Below are 13,411 nucleotides of genomic sequence, written 5' to 3' on the forward strand. Positions count from 1 at the left end.
TTTGTATTTTTAGTAGACACAGGGTTTCACCATGTTAGCCAGGATGGTCTCGATCTCCTGACCTCGTGATCTGCCTGCCTCGGCCTCCCAGAGTGCTGGGATTACAGGCGTGAGCCACTGCTACTGGCCAAGAGGGAGGAGTTTTAACACTTGTGCTGCTTAGTAAAATTTCGTAGAATATGAAAAAAAAAATAGTTATAACTGGAATATTCAGAATGCACCATACATTATTTTAGGCATATTGCACATATTTTTTATTATCCTGTCAATTTTACTGGTTAGTGTTAGTCTTATTTTACACTTGAAAAAATTAAGGGTTATATTTAACTAGGTCAAGTTCTTTAACAGATATCTTTTAAAAAACAGCCTTTTTAAAAAATTTTTATTTATTTATTTTTTAAACATATCACTGTATTTTCTCTCAGGTAATTTTTCTGTGGCTTCAACATTTTCTCTTCAAAATTAAAAGAAAAATATCCCAAAGTTTAGAACTGGATCACTTGGCCCTTTCTCTTCTTATCTCCTCCTGGTTCAAAATGCTTACATCTCTGAATGGCCAGCATCCTCTTGGGTCTGCAGTTAGGCTCAACACTTTCTGGCCTTAGCACAGTCTTCTTTGTGGTCTTAGCCTTCTTCAGGAAAATTGGCTTTGTCTGCCCACCATAGCCACTCTTCTTCCAATCATAGCGCCTCTTTCCCTGGGCATACAAGGAATCCTTGCTCTTATACTGTGTCACTTTGTGAGGCTGATGCTTGCCACACTCCTTACAGAAGGTTCTTCGGGTTTTTAGGTACGTTGACCATCTTTGCAGCAGGGCTGTTCTGTTTATGTAAAGAAAACAAGAAATGGCATCTGAGACTCTCGCCTCGCACAGCTCTCGCCTGACAGGAAAGGAAAAAAAAAAAACAGACTTTATTTTTAAGGGCAGTTTTAGGTTCACAGCAAAATTGAGTAGAAAGTATACTGAGGTCCCATATACCTCCTGCCTCCATATTGTACACAACCTCCCCAACTGTCAACACCCCCAAGCACCACAGTGGTAAAATTGTTACAATCCATGAACATACATTGATACGTTATTGTCACCCACAGTCCATAGCTTACAGTAGGATTCATTTTTGGTGGTATGCTTTTTTCCTTTTTTTTTTTTTTGACACAGGGTCTTGCTCTGTTGGCCATGCTGGAGTACAATGGTGCGATCTCGGCTCACTATAGCCTCTGCCTTCTAGGCTCGAGTGATCCTCCCACCTCAGCCTCCTGGGTAGCTGGGACTACAGGTGCGTGCCACCATGCCTGGCTAATTTTTCTATTTTTTTGTAGAGTTGGGGTTTCGCCATGTTACCCAGGCTGGTCTGGAACTCCTGACGTCAAGTGATCTGCCCACCTCGGCCTCCCAAAGTTCTGGGATTACAGGTGTGAGCCACCATACCCGGCCTGGTTTTTGGTGGTATACTTTCTATGTGTTTTGACAGATAATATCCACTATTGTAATATCACACAGAATACTCTCACTGCCCTACACATCCTCTGTTCTCTATCTATTCATCCCTCCCTCCCTGATAAGCCCTGGGCGCCATTGATCTTTTTACCATGTCCGTTCTTTTGCCTTTTCCATGTAGTTGGAATCACCACATGGTAGGTAGCCATTTCAGATTGGTTTCTTTGACTTAGTAATATGCGTTTAAGGTTCTTTCATGTCTTTTCATGACTTGATAGCTTATTCAGATGCTGAATAATATTTCATTGTATGGAATACCACAATTTGTTTATGACAGATATCTTTTTATTTTTATTTTATTTTATTTTTGAGACGGAGTCTCACTTTGTCACCTAGGCTAGAGCACAGTGGGGTGATCTTGGCTCACTGCAACCTCCACCTCCTGGGTTCAAGTGATTCTTCTGCCTCAGCCTCCCAAGTAGCTGGGATTACAGGTGCCCGCCACCACGCCCAGCTACTTTTTGTACTTTTAGTAGAGACAGGGTTTCACCATGTTGGTCAGGCTGGTCTCGGACTCCTGACCTCAAGCAGTCTTCCGCCTCAGCTTCCCGAAGTGCTGGGATTACAGGCATGAGCCACCACACCTGATAATATCTTTTTAAAAATAAAGATAATATACATACTAAGAAATGCACAAATCTCAGGTCTATATTTTGATGATTTTTACTTGTGTATATGTGTGTGTATATATGTGTGTTTATATATGTCTGTATGCATGCTTGTGTGTATACATACACAAGTACATGAAACCACCATTGGGGAGAAAATGTAGAACATTTTTGTACTCATAAAATTTTCCAGTCAATATTTCTCCTCCTTCCAGGATAAGATAATCACTATTCTGACCCCATATTAGTTTTGCATGCATTGAACTTTGTATAAATAGAGGCACACAGTATGTACTCTTTTGCATCTGTTCTCTTTTGCTAAATATATTTTTTAGATTCGTCTGTGTTGTTGCTATATCATGGTAGTTTGCATTTTTTTGTTTTTATTATTGTGTTTTATTTCACTATTTAAATACACCATAATCTGTTTAGTTATTTTCTTTTTGATGGGCTTTGTGTTTCTGGCCTTTGCCTATAATGAATAAAGTGTGAACATTCTTGTAGATATATGGACTCTTTTTTTTTTTTTTTTAAGATACCTAGTGAGATTGCTTAGTCACAGGGTAGGTGGCATATATTTAACTATTAGAAATTGTGGCCCCCCCCCCCAAAACAAAAAGAAATTGCCCAGGGGTTTTCCAAATAGGCTGTATTGTTGTATATTTCCATTTGCAGTATTTGGGAGTTACAGTTGTTCCACTTACTGCTTACACTGATGTTGTCAGTCATTAAAAAAAATCATCTTGTTAATCTTACAAGTTAATATGATAGCTATTTTATGGAAAAAACTTTTAGGCTTCTATTTAATATAAACAGTTTCTCCTTGGTTAATTATCTATTGCAAATCTATCTTCTTTAATCAATGGGTTAAATCAAGATAGGTTTACAATACCATTAAAATGTAACAAATTCAGTCTTAAAAGTGGAAAGAGGCGATGAACCAAAATTGGTTTATCTGTTGCACTGCTTTCTCTCTTCACTTTTCAATTGAACACCTATCAGCTTGTAATAAAATAATAAAGAGAATCCAGTTTGTGTGTCTGAGTGATTATGAAGTGTTTATGACAGCCGCTAGGCCGACACTCTCTATAATGGTGTTACATTGACTTCTGAACACCTTCTCGTCTGCCTCCAGGCGTGTGTGTCAGTGTAGTCTGAGTGGTTTTACATTAACATCTACCCTGAGTAAGATCTTTTGACTACCAAAGTGTTAGTTGCAAATGGAAGATACCATTAAGGCGGCTTCAAAGGACTGGAATGATATTTGGATTGGTGCATGCTGAAGTAATGGCTAGAGTTTGAAGTGTAATGTCTAAATCAGTGTTGCATAACTGAAGGAACATTTGAGTTCAAACCGCTTTTCTTTGATCTTCCTTTAGAAAATCAGGCTGAAGGGGAAAGGTTAAAGTTGCCTTAAAACACTCCTTTCTATGTGTGCAAAAATCTGGAAGTATGAAAATATGATTACAAGTTCCAATCATTATTTGTGTTCTGTGGTTTTTATATTGTTCTTGAAATTTACTTCCTGCCTGCCTGAAGTTTTGTAATATGAATTTAGTGTCAAGACCAAAATACAGACCGGATTGCTGTTTTCTTTATGTGGTCAGCAAATATCTGTTCTATAAGTTGTTGTCCTCACAAATATGCCTTTTAGGCGATTTTTGTGGCTTGCATTTTTTTTCTTGATGGTATACACAGTAGGTTACAGAGATACTGACACTCTGATATTAACTGAATCGTTTGTGGTTAGGCAGGCAAAAAACAAAACAAAACAAAAAACTTGTTCCCCTCTTCCTCCTAATTTTAGGAGCTTTCAAAAGGACTACTCTTTACTATTAGGAAAACTTTCCTCAAACTATGCTATCTTAAGTTTTTAAAATTGTGGAGGCAGAGCTGTAAAAAATAAAATAATACACTAACAGTGACTTGTTAGAGAAAAAGAGGTCTGAGTTTAAGAACTATTTTGAATATAGTGTATTTATAGGAGATTCTGATGCCTCTTTGGGCTGGTTATTTTTGGCAGCCTTTTTCTTTGTTTCCTTATCTATAAAATGAAAATTTTATATTATCAAATTGGCCTACAGGGTGATTTGAGGGAGAGACTCTCAGCTTTCAGTAGAGCTGGCTCTGTAGTTACTTTGGCCACTCACGTAGCTAGGTGAGTTCTTTTTGTTGCTTCTTAACTGAATTCCTTAGTATAAGATGATACCTACCATGCCTCCCACATTCTCCTTTACGTTTTTACAATTTCTCCCTAATTAAAAGTAAATTATTGTTATTAATTTTTAAGTTAAAAAAACTATAATGAATCAATCTTCTTTTTAAGGAACTTCATTCCTTCCAGTTGTATCTGTATGATTAGTACATGTGAAATAATAAGCAAATTGATAACTATACATGTGTTTGTTTGCTTGTTTGTTTATTTATTTATTGAGACAAAGTCTTGCTCTGTCGCCCAGGCTGGAGTGCAGTGGCATAATCTTTGCTCACTGCAACCTCTGCCTCCCAGTTCAAGCAATTCTCATGCCTCAGCCTCTTGAGTAGCTGGTATTACAGGTGTACGCCATCACACCCAGCTAATTTTTGTATTTTTAGTAGAGATGGGGTTTTGCCATGTTGGCCAGGCTGGTCTCAAACTTCTGACCTCAGGTGATCTGCCCATCTCGCCCTCCCAAAGTGCTGGGATTACAGGCATGAGCCACCGCTCCTGGCCTTAGTGTGTATATTTAAATGGGTTACGTGAGGTGTTTTTGTTGCTTTAGGAACTGAATTCCTTAGTAGAAGACTTTCTTTCTCTAATCTCTATATTTTTACCTTTTATCCTTGATTTTTTTTCCTTCCTATTGTGGAAGATTAACATTTATTTGTGGGATTTTAACATTTTCTATATATGTTTAAATTAATAGGCTTTATTTATTTGAGTAGTTTTAGGTTTACAGAAAAATTGAAGTGAAAATACAGAGACCTCTCATGTATCCGCTTATCACCCTCCTATTTTTTTTTTTTTTTTTTTTTTTGAGGCAGAGTCTGGCTTTGTCGCCCAGGCTGGAGTGCAGTGGCACGATCTTGGCTCACTGCAACCACCGCCTTCCAGGTTCAAGCAATTCTCCCGCCTCAGCCTCCCAAGTAGCTGGGATTATAGGTGCTTGCTACCACGCCCCGCTACTTTTTGTATTTTTAGTAGAGATGGGGTTTCGCCATGTTTTCCAGGCTGGTCTCAAACTCTAACCTCAGGTGATCTGCCAGCCTCGGCCTCCCAAAGTGCTGGGATTATAGGTGTGAGCCACTGTGCCTGGCCAGCCCTCCTATTTTCAACTATTAACATTTGCATTAGTGTAGTACATTTAGTACAATTGATGAGCTTATATTGACACATTGTTAATAACTAAAGTCCTTAGATTAACTTTTTCTCCCCAATAGGATTTTATTGGTGTTACTTTTTAGCTTTTTAAACTACTGATCTTTTTAACTACTGATCTTCATTTGTGTCCATATGGTTAGTACATGTGAAACAATTAGCAAAGATTGGTAACTCTACATTTATGTGTTTAAATGGGCTATTTTTAGATCACTGGTAGCAAGGAAAACAAGTTGCAAGTAAAAACATATAAATAGATAAAAGAGAGAGTGGAGACTGGCTTGATCTTGGATGGGATTATGAAGACTAGTGTGATAAAACCTGCTACATAGACGAGATGCTGCTTACCACCTTGGTAATAGTTCTTTTCTCCAAGGCTGTAAATCATAGGAAGTAATGTATTAGTGAGTTCAAGAACTGGGCTGGGTGTTGTGGCTCACATCTGTAATCCCAGCACTTTGGGAGGCTGAGGCGGGCAGATCACAAGGTCAAGAGATCAAGACCATCCTGGCCAGCACGGTGAAACCCCAAGTCTACTAAAAATACAAAAATTAGCTGGGCGTGGTGGTGCATGCCTGTAATCCCAGCTACTCAGGAGGCTGAGGCAGGAGAATTGCTTGAACCTGGGTGGTGGAGGTTGCAGTGAGCCAAGATCGTACCATTGCACTCCAGCCTGGCGACAGAGCAAGACATCATCTCAAAAATAAATAAATAAATAAATAAAAAAGACCTGAGCACTGAGCTGTACCAAAATGTATTCTTCAATATGGTATTTTAACAAATTTCTACGTGTTAAATATTAATAGCATGCTTTGAGATCAGGAGAGCAAAGGTATATTATGCTAAATAACTTTAAGGTAGAATAGTGAGACCAATATAGACTGAATCATTCATTCATGAATTTATTCATTCAACAAGCATCTCTTTGAATTAACTATCATTTATTGAGTGCCAATTATTATATGCTATCAAATATACAATTATACATTTATATATATATACAAATATACAATTTATATATTGTTGCCTGGTAAAAAAAAATATGTTATTAACCTTATTTTAAAACCAAACTCAGATTCAGTAAATTTATATAGCTACAAACATAGTCCATTTTCTTTTCTACTGAACTGTTAGAATCATTGATTTTGTTGATTTGTAAAATTTGTAACAGACGATCTGGTGTATTTTTCATATTTTGCATTGTTGTGATAGGACATGATTTTTGGAATAAGACCAAGATGTCCGGGGTCTCAGGTATTGGCTGCTCTTGCTCCCTGTCTTCCCAGGTGAAATTAGAGCAGTTACTAATTCAGAAGGTATGAAAGGTATTTTTCATACCTTTCATATGAAAAATATGAAGGTATGAAAGGTCATTTACCTTTGACATGAAAGGTATTTTTGACAGAAAGGCAAAATGCACTCGAGATAAACACAAGGCATTCTTCTACTATGATCTTTTATGTCTAGTGGCCAATTTTAAATACTGGATGTTTGGTTGGGTGTGGTAGCTGACGTCTATAACCCTAGCACTTTAAGAGGCTGAGGTGAGATGATTGCTTGAGCCCAGGAGTTTGAGACCAGCCTGGGCAACTTTGTGAGACCCCCATCTCTACAAAAAAATTTTAAAAAAGTTAGCTGGGCATGGTGGCATGTACCCATGGTCCCAGCTACTTGGGAGGCTGAGGTGGGAGAAATGCTTGAGCCCAGGAAGTTGAGGCTGTAGTGAGCATTGATCACACCACTGCACTCCAGCCTGAGTGACAGATCCAGACCCTGTCTCAAAAAAAATCAGATTGTTTTCTTATTGTTGAGTTTTAAAAGTTCTTTGTGTATTTTAGGTAACAGTACTTTATCAGATGTGTCTTTTGCAAGTGTTTTCTCAGTTTATGGCTTGGCTTATTCTCTTGACAATGTCTTTTGGAGTGTAGAAGTTTTAAATTTTAACCAAGTCTAGCTTATTTTTTTCTTACACGGATGGTGCTTTTGGTGTATCAAAAAAGTCATTGCTATACCCAGTATCATCTAGATTTTCTCCTGTTATTTATTTAGTTTGAGAGACAAAGTCTTGCTCTAATCCCCAGGCTAGAGTTTTGCTCTACTACCCAGGCTTCTATTACCCAGTAATGCGATCCTAGCTTACTACAGCTTTAAACTCTGGGCTCAAGTGATCCTCCTGCTTCAGCTTCTTGAGTAGCTAGGGCCACAGATGCACACTACCACACCCAGTTAATTTTTAGATTTTTAGTAGAGATGGAGTCTTGCTATGTTGCTCAGGCTGGTCTTGAACTCTTGGCCTCAAGCAGTCCTCCCACTTCAGCCTCCCAAAGTGCTGGGATTACAGGTGTGAACCACTGTGCCCAGACTCCTATATTATTTTTTGAGTTTCAGACTTTGGTGTTTCACATTTAGGTCTGTAATCCATTTGGAGTTAATTTTTATGAAGTGTGTAAGGTCTGTATCAATATTCATTTTATTGCATGTGGATGTCCAGTTTTTTCAGCACTATTTGTTGAAAAGACTATCTTGGCTCCATTGTATTATCTGTGCTATTATGTCAAAGATCAGTTGACTGTATTTATGTGGGTCTGTGAACTCTTTGTTCTGCCCCATTGATCTAATTATCTAGTCTTTCACCAATACTACACTTCTGGTTACTGTAGCTTTAAAGTAAGTCTTGAAATCAGATAGCATCAGTGTTCTGACTTTGCTTTCTCCTTTATATTTAGTTTGCTATTCTGAATTTTTTACCTCTCCGTAGAAACTTTAGAATTGATTTGTCAATAGCTACAGAATAACTTGCTTTGATTTTGATTTGGATTACATTGAATGTGTACATTAAGTTGGAAAGAACTGACATCTTGACAATATTGAGTCTTCCTATCCATGAATATGGAATGTCTCTTCATTTATTTAGTTCTTTTTTGATATGTTTCATCAGTTTTATAGTTTTCCTCATATAGATTGCGTATGTATTTTATTAGATTTATACCTAAGTATTTCATTTTTGGTGGCACTAATGTACATGGTAATGTATTTTTAAATTTCAAATTCCACTTGTTTAATGCTTGTATATAAGAAAGTGACTTTTGCATATTAACCTTGTATCCTGCAACCTTGCTGTAATTGCTTATCAGTTCCAGTTTTTTGTTGAATCATTTGCATTTTTTACATAGATGATCATGTCTTCTGTGAACAAAGCCAGTTTTATTTCTTTCCCGTTTTTATACCTTTTATTTCCTTTTCTTGTCTTACTGTATTAGCTAGGGTCATGTTAAAAAACCTGGTGAGAGGGGACATCCTTACCTTGTTCCTGATCTTAGTGGAACTGCTTCGAGTTTCTCATCATTCAGTATGATTTTTTATTTTATTTTATTTATTATTTTATTTTATTTTATTTTTGAGACAGGGTCTCACTCTGTCACCCAGGCTTGAGTGCAGTGGCGCGATCTCAGCTCACTACAACCCCTGCTTTCTGGGCTCAGGTGATCCTCCCAACTCAGCCTCCTGAGTAGCTGGGACCACGGGTGCATGTCACCATGCAGCACTAATTTTTGTGGTTTTTATAGAGACAGGGTTTCGCCATGTTGCCTAGGCTTGTCTCAAACTCCTGGGCTCAAGCGATCCACTCATCTCTACTTCCTAAAGTGCTGGGATTACAGGTTAAGTGATGTTAGCTGGACTTTTTTTGTAGATGTTCTTCAATCAGGTTGCGGAAGTTTCCTTCTATTCCTAGTTTCTGAGGAGTTTTTTTCTTTTCTTTCATAAATAGGTGTTGGATTTTGTCATATGCTTTTTCTGCATCTGTTATTTGACCATGTGATTTTTACCATGTAGCTTATTGGTGTGATGGCTTATGTTAAGTGAGCCATTAAGTGAATGTAAGTGAGCTATTACATTAAGTGAGCCATTCAACATTTTTTGAATGTTGAACCAGCTTTGCATACTTGGTGTGAATTCCACTTGGTTCTTTATTTTATTTTCAGAGACAGGGTCTCACTTCGTCACCCAGGCTGGAGCGCAGTGGTGCAATCATAGCTCACTGTTAACGTCAAACTCCTGGACTCAAGTGATCCTCCTGCCTTGGCCTCCCAAAGTGCTTGGATTACAGGTGTGAGCCACTGTGCCCAGCCTATAATTCTTCTTATACATTGTTGGGTTTGATTTGCTAGCATTTTGTTGAGGATTTTCACATCTGTGTTCATGAGAGATATTGATCTGTGGTTTTCTTGTAATGTCTTTTTTTTTTGTTTCTTACAGGCGCATGCCGCCATGCCCAGCTAATTTTTGTATTTTTAGTAGAGACGGTGTTTTTCCATGTTGGCCAGGCTGGTCTCGAACTCCTGGCTTCAAGTGATCCACCCACCTCAGCCTCCCAAAGTGCTGGGATGACAGGAGTGAGCCACCACACACAGCCTAACGTCTTTTTTGTGGTTCTGGTGTTAGAGTAATACTGGCCTCCTAAAATGATGATTTAGGAAGCATTCTCTATGCTTCTGTCTTCCAAAGAGAATGATAAAGAATTGGTATTATTTCTTTCTTAAATGTATGGTAGAATTCACCAGTGAATTCATCTGGTCCTGGGTGCTTTCTATTTTGGAAGGTTATTAATTACTGAGTCAATTTCTTTAATAGGTGTAGACCTATTCAGGTTGTCTATTTATTGTTGTGTGAGTTTTGGCAGATTGTGTCTTTCAAGGGGTTGGTCCATTTCATCTAGGTTATCAAACTTGTGGGCATAGAGTTGTTCGTAATGTTCCTTTATTATCCTTTTAATGTCCATGGGATCTTTAGTGATCTCCCCTCTTTTCCTTCCCTCCCTCCCTCCCTCCTTTCCTTCCTTCCTTCCTTCCTTCCTTCCTTCTTTCCTTCCTTCCTTCCTATTTTTGAGACCAAGTCTTGCTCTGTTGCCAAGGCTGGAGTGCAATGGCGCGATCTTGTCTCACTGCAACCGCTGCCTCCAAGGTTCAAGCGGTTCTCTTGCCTCAGACTCCTGAGTAGCTGGGATTACAGGCACGCACCACCACGCCTGGCTAATTTTTGTATTTTTAGTAAAGACAGGGTTTCACCACGTTGGCCAGGCTGGTCTTGAACTCCTGACCTCAGATGATTCACCTGCCTTGGCCTCTCAAAATGTTGGGATTACAGGCATGAGCCACTGAGCCCAGCCTCCCCCCTTTCATTTCTAATATTAGTAGTATGTGCCTTCTCTGTTTCTTTTTCAATTAGCTTGGCTAGAGGCTTAATTTTATTCATCGTTTCAAAGAACCAGCTTTTGGTTTCATTGACCTTCTCTATTGATTTTCTGTTTTCAATTTCATTGATTTCTGCTCTATTTTATATTATTTATTTTCTTCCACTTACTTTGGATTCAATTTGCTCTTCTTTTTCTAGTTTTTTTTTTAAGGTGGAAGGTTACATTTTTAATTTTAGATCTTTCTTGTTTTATAATATATTCAGTCAGTGCTACAGATTTCCCTCTATGCACTGCTTTCACTGCATTTCACAAATTTTCTTAAGTTGTGTTTTCATTTTCATTGGTTAAACATGTTTGAACATTTCTCTGGAGCTTTCTTCTTTGACCTGTGTGCTATTTAGAATTATGTTGTTTAATCTTCAAATATTTGGTTATTTTCCAGCTTTCTATTTCTACTTTAATAATGTAATTTCTACTTTAATAATTCTATTGTGGTCATTGAATGATTTCTGTTCTTTTATTTTTTATTTATTTTATTATATTTAATTTTTTGAGACGGAGTCTCAGTCTTGTTGCCCGGGTTGGAGTGCAGTGGTGCAATCTTGGCTCACTACAACCCCTGCCTCTTCAGTTCAAGTGATTCTCCTGCCTCAGCCTCCCGAGTAGCTGGGATTACAGGCATGCACCACCACACCCGGCTACTTTTTGCATTTTTAGTAGAGATGGGGTTTCACTATGTTGCTATTATTTTGAACAAACTATTATCTGTAAAAAAATTCGTAAGAAAAATAAGTTTTGGGTCGGGCGCAGTGGCTCATGCCTATAATCCCAGCACTTTGGAAGGCCGAGGCAGGTGGATCACCTGAGGTCAGGAGATCGAGACCAGCCTGGTCAATGTGGTGAAACCCTGTCTCTACTAAAACTACGAAAATTAGCCAGGTGTAGTGGCAGGCACCTGTAATACCTTCTACTTGGGAGGCTGAGGCAGGAGAATCGCTTGAATTCGGGAGGCAGAGGTTGCAGTGAGCTGAGATCACGCCATTGTACTCCAGCCTGGGTGACAAGAGCAAAACTCTGTCTGAAAAAAAGAGGAAAGAAAAATAAATTTTATTTCACCTTCACTTATTCTTCTCTGTTGTTTTTCTTTCCTTATGTAAATCTGAGTTTCTGACCTATATTGCTACCTTTTTCTCTGCAGAACTTCTTTTAACATTTCTTGCCAGGCAGGTCTACCAGCAACAAATTCTCTCGGTTCCTGTTTGTCCGAGAAAGTTTTTGTCTCTTGTTTTTGAAGGATGAGTTTTCAGGATACAGAATTAGAGGTTGCTGTTTTTGTTTTGTTTTTTTTTTCACACAACACTCTAAGTGCTTCACTCTCTTCTTGCTTGCATCGTTTATGAGGAAAAGGCAATGTAATTCTTATCCTTGCTCTTCTACAAGTAGGTAATATTTCCTTTGGCTTCTTTCAAGATTTTTTCTTTATCTTTGATATGTTTGAAATTTGAAAATGGTATGCCTTGGTGTAGGGTTTTTTGGGGCATTTATCCCGCATGCTGTTCTCTGAGCTTACCAGTTCTGATTCTGGTTCTGATGCTTGTTGAGTCTCTTCAGATTGTATTGTTTGCCTTTTAGTATGTTTTCTAATTTTTTGTTAAAAGGAAGATATGGTCCATGTGTGGTGGCTCACACCTGTAATCCCAGCAGTTTGGGAGAGTGAGGCTGGTGGATCACTGAGGCCAGGAGTTCAAGACTAGCCTGGGCAATATGATGAAACCTCGTCTCTACAAAAACATACAAAAAAATTCAGCTGAGCATGGTGGTGGGCACCTGTAGTCCCAGCTACTTGAGAGGTTGAGGTGGGAGAATCACTTGAGCCCAGGGGGTCCGAGGCAGCAATGAGCCGAGATCATGCTACTACACTCCAGCCTGGGTGACAGAGTGAGACCCTGTCTCAAAAAAAAAAAAAAAAAGAAAAAAGAAAAAAAAGGAGGATATGCTGTATTGGGTAAAAGGAACTATGGTAAATGGGACGTTAGTAATTGAGTGGCGATGTGTGGGGAGGGAAACCATTCTACAGTCCTGTGGGTAAGTTTTAGTCCTTTGTTTCTCATTATTTTTTTGAGTGTGTGTGGTGTGTTTTTTAACATCCTCAAGTGAGACAGGAAGGTAAGAGGAGATTGGATTTGGGTATTTACCTTTTCCCAGGTAGGTTAAGCTCTGATATAACCCCAGCAAGTTAGGCTCTCATAAAGTAGTTTCTGTCGAGGCCAGGCTTTGTTAAGAACAGAATGATCTAGTCTGGCATATTTCAAGATGGTTCCATTTTCACACCCACTGCCAGAGGCGCGAGGAGATTTTTATTCAGTATTGGCTGTTAGAGCCTGGTGGAGGTAAAACACATCAGTGTGAGAGCCCCCAGGTCTGGGTTCCCCTGGAATTTTTACTTTTTACAATTTTTAATTTTTACATTTTACAATGTCTTGTCCACATTGAGCCTCTAGAAATTTGTGAATCACAGTTTAGGTGTTCCTACCTTGGTACTGATTCCTGAGAAGGTTCTTGCTTGTGGATTTCTGCCCTGGTAAATTGTGATTCTCTGTATCTGCCTGTTTGTCTCTCCAATTTTTGGGGCAGCAGTTTGCTCTATGACGTCATTTTTCTGACAGATGTAAGAAGAGCTATTCAGCTTTTTACTTGTGGTCAGATCTAAGTGAAGTCTTCTGAGCTCCATGTGTTGGCCTGGAAACTGAAA

General features: G+C 38.7%; 1 protein-coding gene and 1 pseudogene across 12 annotated transcripts in view; one reads left to right on the plus strand and one right to left on the minus strand.

Annotated features, from left to right (window-relative positions):
- The window catches only part of BCAS3 (BCAS3 microtubule associated cell migration factor), a 703,083-nt gene that overhangs the window by 50,491 nt on the left and 639,181 nt on the right, over positions 1-13,411 (plus strand). The gene's annotated exons all lie outside the window — the stretch shown is intronic.
- On the minus strand, positions 427-804 carry LOC100458440 (large ribosomal subunit protein eL42-like; annotated as a pseudogene).

Source organism: Pongo abelii, chromosome 19, assembly GCF_028885655.2.
Source record: "Pongo abelii isolate AG06213 chromosome 19, NHGRI_mPonAbe1-v2.0_pri, whole genome shotgun sequence".
NCBI classification, from domain to species: domain Eukaryota; kingdom Metazoa; phylum Chordata; class Mammalia; order Primates; family Hominidae; genus Pongo; species Pongo abelii.